The following is a 16,139-nucleotide window of genomic DNA, read 5'->3' as shown; positions in this document are numbered from 1 at the left end:
AATAGCAGTATTTGTACTTAAGTAGACTTAAGAATTCTTGCAATGGTTGTCCGAGTACGATTCACGGTTAGACGCAAACTTCTGTACGTCGTCGTTCCTGCGTCCCAACCTATACTCGTACATTCAGTACATAATTCCCGTGCAGGGAAGGCATTTTAAGTGAAAGTCGCTGCCGGACATTGGCTGATAGATACGATATTGCAGTGCTTGTGTTGTCAAGAAGACCGAAGGAATTTTGCATCGTTCTTCTTGCCAAGACGGGCAGCGACCCGGCAGTGACTGTCAATGAAGATACCCTCCCCTATACGGGAGGTAGGTAACGTGTGTACGGATACAGGTTGCGATGCAGGAACGACGACATACAGAAGTTTGTCTGGCCCTGAGTCATACAGATACAGTCAAAGCAGTTACTGCGACTGCTTGCAAAAAGCGAGAACTCTGCGTTCGGGTTCCGGTGCGGCGCAAATTTTCAATGTCGTCATTCCTTTACACAGCTGATAGCTGCTCGTATTCGCAACTGCGAATACATAGTCGTCGCAGTGCCTGTTCGTCCGGACATGCACGCATCTCTAGAAGATCATCGGATAGTTCTTCTTAACAATATAGGCACTACAATATCGCATACATCTCGTATTGTAGACGAAAATTGTGATGCTTCTATAAAACGCGGCTATACAGCTGTTTCAGTTTCATAGACATCATTGCGGCAATGGGAGAGATCTGAGTGATGTAACAGCTCTGCACAAGATATAGGTATTCACGATCTTAACTTTCAGAAGCAGGGTAAAGGAACGCCATTCATGTTCCAGGATTGCTTCTTGTACCTTCTCTGTAACCGATTTACAATTAAGTGTAGCAATTAGGAGTGGAGATCGGTCAATTATAGCTACCAAAGATTTTCGTCTATGGAGTACCGTCACTGACGAAAAGACAGGATTATCGAAACTCCGTAATTTCACCAAACAACATTTGCCTTCACTGATGCGGGCGCCACATAGAAAGGCAAAAGGCGCCCAACGTTCCCTAGAGCAATGGAATCTCAGCAGGAGAAAAGAATAACTCCAGCACATCTTCTACACAGTCATGGTCGTACCGAGTTCATGTCGCCCAAGGTGCCTATCATTGTAACTGAGCGACAGTCCTCCGAAAATGGGGCACAAATGATAGAACAAACAACGAAACTGAGGAAAACCCTACGGATAGTAATCGGGGTTGTCAGTTGGCCATTGATAACAACTGAAGCTCGGATACCCGTTAACAAATCAGACAGGCCCCTGCGTGCATTAATTGTGAACCCAACGGCTTCCAGTATCTGAAACAGGAAGCCATGGCTGACCAGACCGAACGCCTTGTCAAAATACAAAAAAGCCAGAGCACCAGGAGCAGTACGGCCAGGAATGCTACTTCGATGTTCTATTCACCGCCCTCGTGTCACTCTTATAATCACAATTTAATTAAGTATTCACGTGAAATTTATGTTTCTGCCTGGCCAAAACTTTCAGGAACTAACACAATTTTTCATCTTTAAATGTGACGGGCACAAACCTGCGTCAGAACACTTCGTTCAAAAGTAGTGAGAAAGTAGCAACCAGCAAAGGCCCAAACCTTGGCAGACCATCCAACCTGGCGACTTTCGGGAAAACGATCTGACAATTATGTCATACAGTCACATTGAAAGCATCTAAAAATGCTGCATTATGAGCAGGTGTAAATCTATGATACGGGGCTCGAACTACAAATCGCCAGACATTTCGATGGGAACTGCAACATCATAAAGCACAGCACAGAACTGATGCAGAGTATGCAATATGTGTTTCTGTGCCGTCCCTGTCTTAAGAGATACGAACGTTGACGATGATTCTGATGTTTAATCAGATGGTACAGAGAAGTCAGTTCATCCGCTACCAAGGAACATGGTTTGCAACGCATATATAACTCTTCAGTTTTCGGAATACCATTAAAGAAGGGGAAACGTTATCGAAACAAATAATTAATCAAAAATTTATCACAAGATGGCGCTGCAAGCGGCATAATATGCAAATTAAATTACGTGGGGTACATAGCCTTGTACCGCGCATAATTTATTTTCCATATTCTGCCGCTTCCAGTGCCATCTAGTGATCTAGAAGCACGACGCGACTGTTCCAATCTGGATCGCACCTAGCTGATAAATCTCTGTTACACGAACGAGATCGGCGACTTTACGAAATTTGAAAAGAAGGTTCTCTTGAAGTACACTGGGGCAGAGGGAAGAAAACAGCTGATTCGACGTCAGCAAAAACTGTGTTCACACTACTGTAGGAAGAGTTAAGTGATGGTGTGGAAACATGTATTGCACTGGGAAGTGAGCGAACATTGGCTGTGCCTGTGAACACCATCCACACAGTTGTACTAAACATCCTGCATTGCTTCCCGTACAAAATTATCCCATGTTGAGGCATAGTTTCGTGCGGACCTGCTAGTAAGACAAACGTTTGCTGCAGGATTTCTTGCTGCCGTGGAAGTGGACAATGACTAGCCGTGGAACATTCTGTGGACAGAGTATGGACATTTCCATCTCTACGCCAAGTCAATACACAAAACTGTAGAATGGGCAATGGAAAATCCGCTAACATAACAACCGGAGCTGCGTTATTCTATAAATATAACAGTGTGGTGTGGGTTGTCAGCATCGTTTATCTTTGGACCATATTTTTCGAGCCGGCCGCAGAGGCCATGCGGTTCTAGGTGCTACAATCTGGAACCGCGCTATCGCTACGGTCGCAGGTTCGAATCCTGCCTTCGGCATGGATGTGTGTGATGTCCTTAGGTTAGTTTAATTAGTTCTAAGTTGATGACCTCAGATGTTAAGTCGCATAGTGCCCAGAGCCATTTGAGCCATATTTTTCGAAGAGAGAGGTTCTGTGGGTATTCTTACCTGAACCGTCCTTGGCAAACGCCATTAGCGTCTTTTGCGCACCAACGTCATTGCAGCACATTAACAGGATAGATGCGTGGATAGGATCTTTTTATGCTAAATGGCGTTCCTCTGCACATTCGATAGCCAGTGAAGTATTTGCTGAAGAAGCATTTTGGGAATGCTAGAGTTATCAGCTCTTACTTCTCTACAACTTCGCCATCCAGATGACCTGATATTAATCCACGCGCCAGTCTCATGACAGTTAAAAATCGTTTTCGTTGTTGCTTTTTATGCGGTTTTTGGTCTAAGTAAACTTAAAAAACCTATGTAATTCTTGCTTTTTACGCGATTGGACAGCACAGTTGGTTTAATGTGCAGCTCACACCTTAGTACATCTGTCATTTGTAGCCGAACCCATTTAGTTTACGACACTTACAGCGTCGACTAGTGGGATATTTTTCGTTTTCTTTCGTAACATTTACTTCTTCTTAGTAACATTTCCCCTTCTTCTATAGTACTGCGTTCAAATTTTACGCTATTCTGGAGAGTGGTTAGTTTCTTATAGCGTTTAGAAACTGTGCGTACAATCATCCCTCAAGTTGGTGTAGCTGCTACTGTGAGATACTGGCACTTACAGAAGAATATACAAAGAAACACTGTTGTTTCACGCGCGATTACAAACCGAACAAGGTTACCAGAGTATACCGAGGAGGGGGAGGAGGAGGGGGAGGAGCATAGTCAGGAGCGTAGGAGGTCAGCGTGTTGTTGACGTCGACATCACTGCAAAGGCTGCTAGCTCTCCTGGGCAGAACTGCAAGAAGACGTTTCTAGAACCCACACAGCATTTCTCTGTTGTGCTTTACCTGGACCGCGTAGGATCGATGTTTTAATGAGCGTTAGGCGAACTGTAGCAGTCACCTCATTAATACTAGACCACTTTTCTGAAGTGTTTCATCTGCTTAGTTGATACTGTACAATGAAATACAGGTTCTGGAAACTTGGTTTGTAACAGCACATGCGGAAATAGTTTTGTCACACGTTTCCAGCTGGAAAGCATTGATAGTTTCTATATGGTTTTGTATTTCACACCTGACGGCTATAGCATTCTTTTTAACTGCTGTTCATAAAGCTAACACAGTTGAATTTAGCTCTGGAGTCCGATAAAAAGCAACATTACTGGGATGGGAAAAAGATCAACAGACAAAATCACGAACATAGTTGACATAAATACATTTGAATGCGTCCAAGTTGAAATCAGAATATTAAATGCGAAAACAGAGCACAAAAACAAATACCATTTCTGAGTGATAAAAACAGAGTACCGGAAATATATTGGTTTAAAAATACCGGATGAAAACCAGTCACTGCAGTCCCCAACCGGCCATTACTAGAAATGAAATAAATCTCTCTCATCAAAATAAACATTTAACGCTATTTGCACGTGAAAAGTCAAAAGTGTATATTGGATCGGGACTGAAAATCACAAACCTATATTCCTGAACATTGCACTTACGCTTTCGTAACACATTTTTTTATATAGTAACGCCGCTTTGTCACTGGTGGTACAATCATTTCATAAAATGTGAATTATTTATGAGGTCTGCAATAGTTCCGAAAGAACACATGAAAATTTACACAAATGAAATACAGAATTATTTTGATTTACTTCTATAGAGATTCAGTATCCGCATAATTTAAGCAGGGATTATGGGGGAACTCAGACTTTCAAGTTGAAATCGCGTGTCATTCGACTCTTGAGGCTTACCCTAGAAAAGTGATCTGAGAAGCTACTGGTCGCATAACAACTGGATACGGGTTCGACTGTTAAAACTGAATGGTCCCAAAATGCTTCTGCAACAGATACTTCACTGGCTATCGAATGTGCAGAGGAACGCCATCTAGCATAAAAAGATCCTATCCACGCATCTATCCTGTTAATGTGCTGGAATGACGTTGGTGCGCAAAAGACGCTAATGGCGTTTGCCAAGAACGGTTCAGGTAAGAATACCCACAGGACCCCTCTCTTCGAAAAATATGGCTCAAATGGCTCTGAGCACTATGCGACTTAACGTCTGAGGTCATCAGTCGCCTAGAACCTATCCTGAGACATTTCACGCAGGAAAAATACACCGAAACATATGCACTGTCAAAATTTTAGCTACTAAACGCAATGATTGTATTTTTAAATAATGTTTAAGCTACTCATTTTTGTCACACGACGGATGGCTTATAACGACGATTTGTACAGCACTTTCAGCGTACCACGGAATCGACGAATAAGCAGACGCAACCTTGACAAGAGAACATCACGCCAAGTAATGCGAATTCCAAAGTGCACGCATGAGAATTTTAATCACTTTGTAAACTGTTCCAAACATGTCTCAGATAATTAATTCTTTGAATAAGTGCAGTTCATGTCGACAGCTGAACTGTTGCAGATGTAATTGTTACACAAATCAATAGCAGAGGAAAAAAAATCAGAGATGTGTATGACGTTACATTACAGACTACGGTAGTTAATCGGGACTTTAATCTGTTGACATTAAGTATTTTATAACAATCCTGTGGCACAGCTCTTATGACAAAACTTCAATAATGCATAGTTTACAAACAATGAAACAGTTTCTGTTTTATTCCCTGTAACTGTCGCAAAATAAGAGGCATCTACTGGATGACGAAAACAAACATTTTCCTTACACTAGGTACACCAGATCAAAGAAAATAATGCTTTCAGGCGCTTCACATTAATAACTAGTTTTATTTACATGTAATGGTCCTGATCATCTTTTTTTTTTTTGCATGCTGTGTTACATACTTGATCAAATTCGTGACCAAACTGGTGACGCAAACTAACAATGCAGAAATTCCTGAAGTTTAATAATAGCTGATAAACCTGAAATGACTAAGAGATGTGGAAATTGTATTGTCTGAAAATTTTCCGAAAAATGATTGACACTATTGGATTTTCTATTTTTTAATTTTTGTCGAGAGGCTGAATGTCACTATTAGTGCCGGTTGAATCCGAATTATATTAATAGTTTCTTGTTGTCCTCCGAAAGGCAGAGGTGTCTTATATTCGTTCCAACAAAAGCAATGAATTATTTTCTCTATATGGTAAGGAAACGTTTCGGATGCAACGCTGAGAATTATTCTATCCGATTTTTCCACCTTTCATACATAAATTACAAGGTTTCTGCAAGTAAAGAGCTGTTCTCTTTTTAATTTTTGTTTTAATTTGCCGTGATACTGGTGAAGAAAAGTATGAAGCTGCAGAAACGGTAATCCACTGATACGTATAACTGGAATTGTTCTATATGAATGTACCACAGCATTCATCGACTGCACAAACGACTCTGTATTCTTTTCGCTCAAAATGATAAAGTGCGGTTTGATGCTGTTCTTGCACGAAATCTAACTGCTTTTATACAAAGCATTTTAGGGGAAAACAAGAAGCTTTGTAGTCACATCAGTTACGAACTTCTCTATAGTATTACCTGTTTATGACATCTACGCACGTTTAATTGAGGTGAACTTCATAATTTTGCTATTTCTTCTTCTGTGTAACTTCCTGAATCAGTTTCACCAGGTCTAAGCTACCTTAAAGTGAAATTAAAGTAGATAGATGCTGTGAGTTAGTATAGTTAGAAGTTATACTTGACAACAGAACAGATTAATAATTAGTTCCTCCATTTGCAGATCACCCCCCCCCCCCCCCAATACAGACTCTGATGATACAGTTTCTGAGCAGTTCAAAGCGACCTAGGGTCTCATATCAAGAAGGAACCCCACTCACATAATCATAGTTGATGGTGACTTCAATCTAGTCTCGATATGTTGGCGAAAATATATGTTTAAAGTCGGAGGTAGGCATAAAACGTCGTCCGAAATCGTTCTGAATGCGTTATCAGAAAATTATTTTGTATAATTGGTTCAGGACCCCTCGAAGCGTGAATAGTTGCGAAAACATGCTTGACCTCTTAGCAACAAATTATTCTGACGAAATAGCGAGTACCATGACGGATACAACTATTAATGGCGAAGATGATGTAGCGAGACTTAATTCTGTAACACCCAAACCAACCAAAAACAAAAACGTAAATCATATCTATTTTAAAAAAAACAGATAAAAATTCGCTTGTGGCCTTCCTAAGACACAGCCTTCACCCTCTCCAATCGGAATATGTAAGCGTAAATCAGGTTTGGTATAAATTCAAAGAAATAGTATCGACTGTTATTGAGAGACACATACAAAATAAATCAGAACGCTGTTGCAGAAACAAAGAAATAAGCATGCAAAATTTAAAAGAATACGAAACGTTCAAAATTGGCGAAGTTTTACAAAAGCTCAAATGTAGTGTGATCTTCAGTGCACGATGCTTTTAATACTTTCCATAACGAAACTCAGTCTCAACATCTGGCAGAAAATCCGAAGATTCTTGTCGTATGTAAAGTACACAAGCGGAAAGGCACAATCAATATCTTCTATGTGCTATAATAATGATGACTTTACTGACGATAGTGCCACTAAAGAGGAGTTAATAAACACGATTTTTTGGAATTCCAACACCAAAGAAGGAGAAGTAAATATTGTAGGATTTAAATCAATAACAACTGCCAACTTAAATACTTATTCGTAAATGTTCTCAGTTTAGCGAAGCAGCTTAAGTCACCTAATAAAGGCAAGGCCTCTGGTCGAGATTGTGTACTAGTAACGTCCCTTTCAGATTATGCTGATACAATACCTTCACACTTAGTGCTCACATACAATCGCTCGTTCATCAAACGATGCCTACCTAAAAACTGGAAAGTAGTACAGGTCACTTAAGAGAGGAAATAGGAGTAACTCGCTAATTTACAGATATTTTGTGCTAAAATCGATCTGCAATATGATATTGGAACATATACTGTGTACGAACAGTGTGAGTTACATCGAAGAAAACGACTTGTTGACAAACAGCCAAAACGGATACAGAAAATATCGTTCTTGTGAAACACAACTAGATCTTTATTCTCACGAAGTAATTAGTGGTGTTGACAGGGGTGTCTGATTGATTCCACATTTTTAGATTTTCAGAAGACTTTTGACACAGTATCTCACAAGCGACTTCTAATCAAATCGCATGCCTATGGACTCTCGTCTCCGTAGTTCGAGGAGATATGTAATTTCCTGTCGTGAAGGTTACAGTTCGTAGTGATTAACGGCAAGTCATCTAGAAAAACAAAAGTAATGTCTGGCGTTCCCCTAGGAACTGCTATAGGCCTCTAATTCTTCCTACTCTACATAAACGATGTAGGAGGCAATCTCAGTATCACTCGTAGATTGTTAGCAGATGATACTGTCGTTTACAGTCTTATGAAGTTGAACAGAACAAATGGCAAAAACATTTAGACAAGATATCCATATGGTACGAAAAGTGAAAAATGACTCTAAACAATGAAAAGTATGAAGTCATCCAAATGAGTACCAAAAGTAAGCCCAAAATTTCAGTTACACGATAAATCAAACAAATTTAAAGGCAGTATATTGAGCTTAATAGTTAGGAATTGCAGCTACGAATAACTTGAGTTGGAACGATCATGTACATAATTTTGTAGGTAAAGCAAACCAAAGACTACGACTTATTGGCAGAACACTTAGAAAATGTAACTGGTCTTCCAAATAGACTGTTTACTCTACGCTTGTAGGTCTTCTTTTGGAGTACTGCTGTGTGGTATGTGATCCGCATCATAAAGGATCGAGGGAGGACATCGAGAAAAGTTCAAAGACGAGAAACTCGTTATGTACTATTACGGAATAGGGGAGAGAACGCCACGTATATGATGCGTGAATAGGGATGGCAATGATTCAAACAAAGCTTTTTTCGTTGCGACAGGATCTTCGCACGCAATTTCAGTCACCAACTTCCTCCTCAGAGAGTGAGTGTTCGTTTGTCCCACGCATTGTCCAAGAGTGGAACGGTACAGGAGTGAGTTGAAGGTTGTTCTATAAACCCTCTGCCAGGCACTTACTTGTAAATTGCAGAGTAATTATGTATATGTAGATATAGACGTAAAATAGGGACCATCAGAGTTCTTAGATAGCACTGCAAGGACTCTCACGAGCAGTTTTTCTTTCGCACTTCTGTGAGTTTGATTCTGAGGCATACTTCGTAATCTGTGTAACTGTTTCTTCCATTTAAGCAGTTTATGTTTAGATTTTACGAAACGAAACCAGCTTTGCCACTATTTCAGTTTAAACATTTTCTTCCCCATCTGTTACCAAAAAATTTGCAACCTTTTCTTCGTCACTGAAAGCTCTTAATGCACATATTTTCTTTGGGCTTAGAAGGTACTCATTTTTTTTCTGGGCTTTAACTAAAACAACAGTCATCGTTCACACCGAAATTCATAGATCATCTGAGTTATTTCCTGCTTCTTTCAACGTTTCCACGTTTTCTAATAACATGTCGACACCATTTGAAAGCATTTCCGAAAATTTAACTAATAATATGTAGGTAGGAGAAGAAAGTGATTTCGACTGCACGTCGTGTTCTTCATATTTCATCTTTGCAAAGTTGAAAACATCAGCTGGATTCCACGTTACTGTTTAACTCTGGAACCAGCACAAAAATATATGCTGTTTGCTACCGCTGATAATTATTATGGTTATTGAGTGAGTTATAAATTCGAGTGATTGCTAACTGTGAACAATTATGTCAGAGAAACGGTCAGTGAAAACTGAAATTGCCTTTAGAAACTATGATCGTGTTGTGCTGTGATATGTGTAGTGACGTAACAAGACTGTTACGCCACTTGAGGTAGCCGATTTTAAGGCACGCGTACACACAAGCTGACGGGCGTCAAGTCTGGAACAGGATAACTATTGAATGGTAGCAAGAAAAGTACGTAGCTGCTTTATACTTAACTTTACTGATCCTTGTGATACATCTCTCTTGACTATACAAATGCGACTCGTAAGATACATGCACTGTTACAATTGGCGCCTTGCTAGGTCGTAGCCATGGACTTAGCAGAAGGCTATTCTAACTGTCTCTCGGCAAATGAGAGGAAGGCTTCGTCCGTATTGTCGCTAGCAATGTCGTCCGTACAACTGGGGTGAGTACTCGTTCGTATATCGAGACCTGCCTTGTGGTGGCGCTAGGTCTGCGATCACACAGTGGCGACACGCGGGTCCGACATGTACTAAATGGACCGCGGCCGATTTAAGCTACCACCTAACAAGTGTGGTGTCTGGCGGTGACACCACATTCCTCCCCCGCAAATCGGCGAACGGTCGTGAGATAAGGCTTCCGCCCGACGTGGGGAGGACCCCATGTTGACGTATGCGATGAGGTGGGGAGCCTAACAACAGGCGAGGCTGTGCCATCCGCACCCGGCCATTCGGTCCGAGGGGAGTTAGGAAACGCCTGAAAACCTAGTCCAGGGTGCACGTCAACATGCGGTGTATGCGCCCGTAAAGAAACAGGAGGGGCCGAAGGGTCGACCTCCATTGCGTCGGGGCACCCGACGCACGAAGACGCCACGTGGTCCGGAGCGGGTAAGAGGTCCATGGTGGAGGACAGCTGGTCACGGGAAGCGATCGGCTGCGCGTGATCCAGGGAGGCGCTTGGCGGCTGCAGCGAAGCGTCGAATGCGGGCGGCGCCGGCCGGAGAACAGGCGGCGGCGGCGGCGGCGGCGGCGGCGGCTGCTGCGGCGGCGCGTCGCCATGGGGCAAAATGGAAGGCATCGTCGGTAACACCTGGGGATGAGGCGAGCCAGTAGATGGGTCCCCAGGGCGCTGACCGGACGGCACCGTCGCTGAAAGCAGACGGGGAGCGGCAGAACCCGTGCGACGACAGAGGCGCAGCTGATTGAGATGCCGACGCACCTCACCAGAGGCCCCCAAAACCAAATACATCGCGCGGCCGAGGCAGCGAAGAATGCGCCCTGCGAGCAACGCCGTGAACCTCGATAGGTGCGATAAAATACAACGTCGCCAGGAGCAAAAGCAGGAGTCTGCCGCTGCACTGGAACCTGATGCGGCGGATGCAGCAAAGACATCAAGGTGCGATGAGGACGACCATGGAGCAACTCAGCCGGCGAGCGACCATCTCGGGGCTGAGAGCGATACGAAGACAAAAAGAGCAACAACGCGTCCTCCCGAGAATGCGACTCTTTCAACTTTAACATCTGTGACTTGAAAGTCCGGACCAATCGTTCAGCGGCACCGTTTGACTGAGGCGAAAACGGCGCGGAGGTCAGATGTTGAATACCATTGGCCTGGCAGAATGACTGAAATTCTGCGGACATGAACTGTGGGCCATTGTCGGAAACAATAGTCTGCGGAAGACCTTCAATGCAAAAGATAGCAGACAACGCTTGGATGGTGGCGGAGGACGTCGTGGAAGACATCCGGACAACAAAAGGAAAATTACTGAAGGCGTCGACCAGAACCAACCATCGAGCATTCCAGAATGGACCAGCAAAATCAATGTGCAAGCGTTGCCAAGGGGAAGTGGTTTTTGGCCATGCAAAGACTTTCCGCGGCGGTGCGGATTGTTGTTCGGCACACGCCATGCAAGAAGAACACATATTCGTAATCGCAGCATCGATTCCTAACCAAGTACAGTGCTGACGAGCAAGTTGTTTCGTTCGCACTATACCCCAATGTCCTTGGTGAAGAAGCCGTAAGACAGAGGACTGTAACGAACGTGGGACCACGACTCGGGACTGATCATTATCAGAACGCAACAACAAAACACCACGTCGAACAAAAAGTCTCTCCTTGTGAGCAAAAAATCGGCGAACCAACAGATCCTCGATCCGGGACTTTGACAAAGGCCATTGCGTAGCAACAAAACGCAAAACAGTAGCAAGGACAGGGTCAGCAGCTGTGGCTGTAGCTACACGACGAAAATCAATCGGAAACGATTCGACCACTTCATCCGTTTCCGAATCAATGAACAGGCAAGCAAGTTCGGAAGAATCGAATGCTTTATCCTCAGCAACAGGCAAACGGGACAACGAATCAGCGTTGCCGTGCTTAGCAGTGGACCGATACAAGATATCGTAGCGGTACTGCGAGAGAAAAATAGACCAGCGAATGAATTTCTGCGCTGTACGCGGAGGTACAGGCTTGTTCGGATGAAAAAGCGATGTCAAAGGTTTGTGGTCTGTGATGATGGTAAAGTGACGACCATACAAGAAATCATGGAACTTAGTAACACCAAACACGAGAGCCAAAGCTTCTTTCTCTATCTGTGAGTAATTTCTTTGCGCAGACGAGAGCAATTTGGACGCGAAGGCAATAGGGCGATCATGGGAGCCAACTTTGTGCGCAAGCACAGCACCGATCCCGAAATCCGATGCATCTACCATCAACAAAAGGGGTTTCTGGGGATCGAATGGCGTAAGGCAAGTATCAGAAATCAACACCTATTTCAACTGGCGAACAGCGCGTTCGCATTCCGTCGTCCAGGGAAACGGAACACCGGTACGGCGTAAGCGATGAAGCGGAGCTGAAATCGAAAAGGCATTGCGCACATTCGCTCACACCTTGTGATTCTAAATCGTTCAATGGTCGTGCGACCTCACCACGCAATGCGTGAGGAACATTGCGCACTCTGAAAAATTGCTGTTGCGCGTTTACTTTCAGTTCCAATGGTGCTGCATAGTGTTTAGCGCAACCAAGGCCCGATGCAAAAATGTCTGCAAATTCTTCACATACACTAGAAACACTGTCTGTAGGCACAGTCTGATTCACTGATAGGACCTGATTTACAATAGACATGTTAAACAACTGAAATAAATCTAAACCAAACAAGTTCACTGCAGAAGAAGAACGAAGAACGTAAAATGACACAAGTTTTTTTTGTCCCTTGTATGTTGCAAGAAGGCTGCACTGTCTGAACACAGGAATTTTCTGTCCTGAATATGTGGTTAGCTTAACATTTGCGGCACGCAATGGAGGTTTGCCCAATTGTTTGTACGTGTCGTGATTGAGCAATGAAACTGCAGCTCCGGTATCGAGCTGGAATGGTATCACTTTGCCTTCAAAGTCTAAGTCCACAAAAAGTTTATTGTCCTGCTGACGACAAGAGCGACTGTTTTGTGCAATTTGAACAGACACTGGTACAGAATCACTTGCTAATTGACGTGATTTCCGGCGACGTCGACGCACAGATTTTGTGGGACGAACACAGTCTTTGTTAGAGAAAGTGTCACTGGACGAAGTGGAATTAACTACATGAATGTCCATGGGCGAAGGTCCACGATCCTGAGTGTCCTTGGTTCGAGTCCGGCGCGAAGCAAAGGGCCTGGAATGATTGTGATTGTCTGATCAGAGCTTTTTCTGGCAAACACTTTGAACATGTCCTTTCCTATTACAGAAAAAGCAAATAGCTCGGCGTGACGGGCAATGTTCACGCGAATGTCTAGTTGCACACCGCGGGCATGATTTCACTGCATTTGTGTGCTGGCGCGGCACACGTGGCTTAGAGCGCGGCAGCAGCTGCGTTTGTTTGCGCGAGGGCAGTTGACCGGGCCGCGCAGCTCGCCCGGCGGGCCGGTTAATGTTACACACTGCTGGCGAAGTTTCAAAAGATTCCTGAGCACAGTCAAGTGTGTCTTGTCTATCCAATATGTCTATCACTTGTTGAAGGGAGGGATTAACTAGTTTCAAAATGTGCTCCCGTATGCGAACATCAGAAACGTTCTGTGCAATTGCATCACGCACCATTATATCTGAATAAGAAAGGCCACAGTCACAGTCAAAGGCACAGTCCCTAGTAAGTCCTTGCAATGTTGCTACCCACTCCCTATTAGTTCGACCGGCCGTACGTTTCGTACGAAAAAACGTATACCGTTTTGCAACCACATTAACTGATTCTTTGAAATAGGCATCTAAAGCAGACAAAATTTCCTCGTAGGACAGAGTTGCTACGTCGCGTCGGGGAAACAATTTAACTATCACACGGTATGTGGACACACCGACACAAGAAAGCAAAAACGGCTGCCGCTCATTACCTTGAATTCTGTAGGCGGCGAGGTGAAAGGCAAACTGGCGGGACCATTCCTGCCAAGTCTCGTGGGTGTGGTCAAACTGGCGAAACTGCGGTGCAACTGCATGTTGTGGCTGCGGTAGCGATGAAGCGGCGGCGGCCGCATCGGTTTGAATGGCACGTTGACCCTGGACGAGCTGTCCAAGGGCATCCAATAACGCCTGCGTCTGCTGATTCTGCAAGCGATAAAATTCGAACAGTACATCTGGAGATTGTGGCGAAGCCATGACACCAATAAATGTAAGCAATCAGAAAGAATCCTTTTTACTCGTCGCCAATCTGTAGTGACGTAACAAGACTGTTACGCCACTTGAGGTAGCCGATTTTAAGGCACGCGTACACACACGCCGACGGGCGTCAAGTCTGGAACAGGATAACTATTGAATGGTAGCAAGAAAAGTACGTAGCTGCTTTATACTTAACTTTACTGATCATTGTGATACATCTCTCTTGACTATACAAATGCGACTCGTAAGATACATGCACTGTTACAATTGGCGCCTTGCTAGGTCGTAGCCATGGACTTAGCAGAAGGCTATTCTAACTGTCTCTCGGCAAATGAGAGGAAGGCTTCGTCCGTATTGTCGCTAGCAATGTCGTCCGTACAACTGGGGTGAGTACTCGTTCGTATATCGAGACCTGCCTTGTGGTGGCACTAGGTCTGCGATCACACAGTGGCGACACGCGGGTCCGACATGTACTAAATGGACCGCGGCCGATTTAAGCTACCACCTAACAAGTGTGGTGTCTGGCGGTGACACCACAATATGATGTGCCGCGAACCAAGGATATGTACTCAATGTGTTGCATATGCGCCATCTGATACAGTTTCGTCAAGGGTGTAAATTTCTCCAGCCCCTCGGTGAAATTATCAAAATTTTTTAAAAATACTTGCGGCATGTCTTAGCTGCGAAAAACTTGAGATTCTGTTTCTTTTTTTGAATTTCTCCCGTATAAAAAATTGCAATGCAGGTTTGCTGTTGGATTGGACCATTCCCTGGTTAGTCTTTTTAATAAAGCTGTCGCAAGTTTTCAACGAACGTCGAACTAAATGAGATTGTGTAACTGAAACACGTATCACAAAAAATGATTTGTACTGAGTGAGAATGTACATCATGCAAAGCTATCTAGAAATACGGTAGTCCACGTTCTTGGGACAAGATACTGCTTCATCGAAATGGATAAGTGATTCTGATGCTGTATTTCGCTTTTGCGTGATTTTCGTGTTTGCTAAGTTTCTGCTCATTCTAATGGCCTACTGGTCGCGTAATGAAGATGTATCTCAAAATACGTTGTTAAGACTACAACATACAACTGAGCACGCATTCAAGTTTGACAGCGATCTCAATTACTGTTCTAGTAGGACAGCAAAAAAACCGGTAATGTAGAGCAGTCTATATCTTTTGTTAGTTTTATTACCACAAATGTAAGTAAAATTCAGGATCATGCTATGGATTACTTCCTATTAGATTCTGGCTAATGTGATAATATCTACTACACAGTGTTTCATTCAAGATCATTGACTGCAAGCATGACTGACTGTCATCTCGTTAAGGCATGCATGAGAATGTATTTAACAAATAGATGTATTCATGGAAATTTGGAAATTTGTGGTCAGGTCTTACGGGGGCCAAACTACTTAGGTTATCGGTCCCTAAGCCTAAACACTACTTAATCTAACTTACGGTATCGACTATCGACAATACACACACCCAGGCCCAAGGGAGGGCTCGAACCTCCGACGGGGGCAGCCGCATGGACCACCGACCGCGACAAGGCGCCTGAGACCGTGCCGCTACCCCGCGTGGCGATGTATTCATGTGTTGTCAGAAGGCAGAGGACTTCAGACGTTAGCAGAAAATGCCCACATCGTTAGTCTCAGCTACATTGTTTTAATGGCTAACCACTTCCTTCCATGGCCATTTCTTTATAAGATTTCATACAGCAAAAGCGGAGAGACGGAGCTACCCTTGGATGCAGTGATAACTGGAAGAGCTACATTATCGGTATCATTCAGAGATACTGCAGTGTATAGTAATTATGTTAGAACTCTGCCTACATAGTCAAATCAGTAGCGAGGTACCAAGCTCTGAAGCCACTGTGCACTGACACCTAGCAGTAATGGTAAGAACATCAATCCACAAAAAGTGATAGTAGGAGGTAGTTATTTAACAGCCATAAAGACGTCTACGTTCGAAAT

The sequence above is a fragment of the Schistocerca piceifrons genome, chromosome 8 (genome assembly GCF_021461385.2).
Source record: "Schistocerca piceifrons isolate TAMUIC-IGC-003096 chromosome 8, iqSchPice1.1, whole genome shotgun sequence".
NCBI classification, from domain to species: domain Eukaryota; kingdom Metazoa; phylum Arthropoda; class Insecta; order Orthoptera; family Acrididae; genus Schistocerca; species Schistocerca piceifrons.
This window is presented reverse-complemented; position numbering follows the sequence as displayed.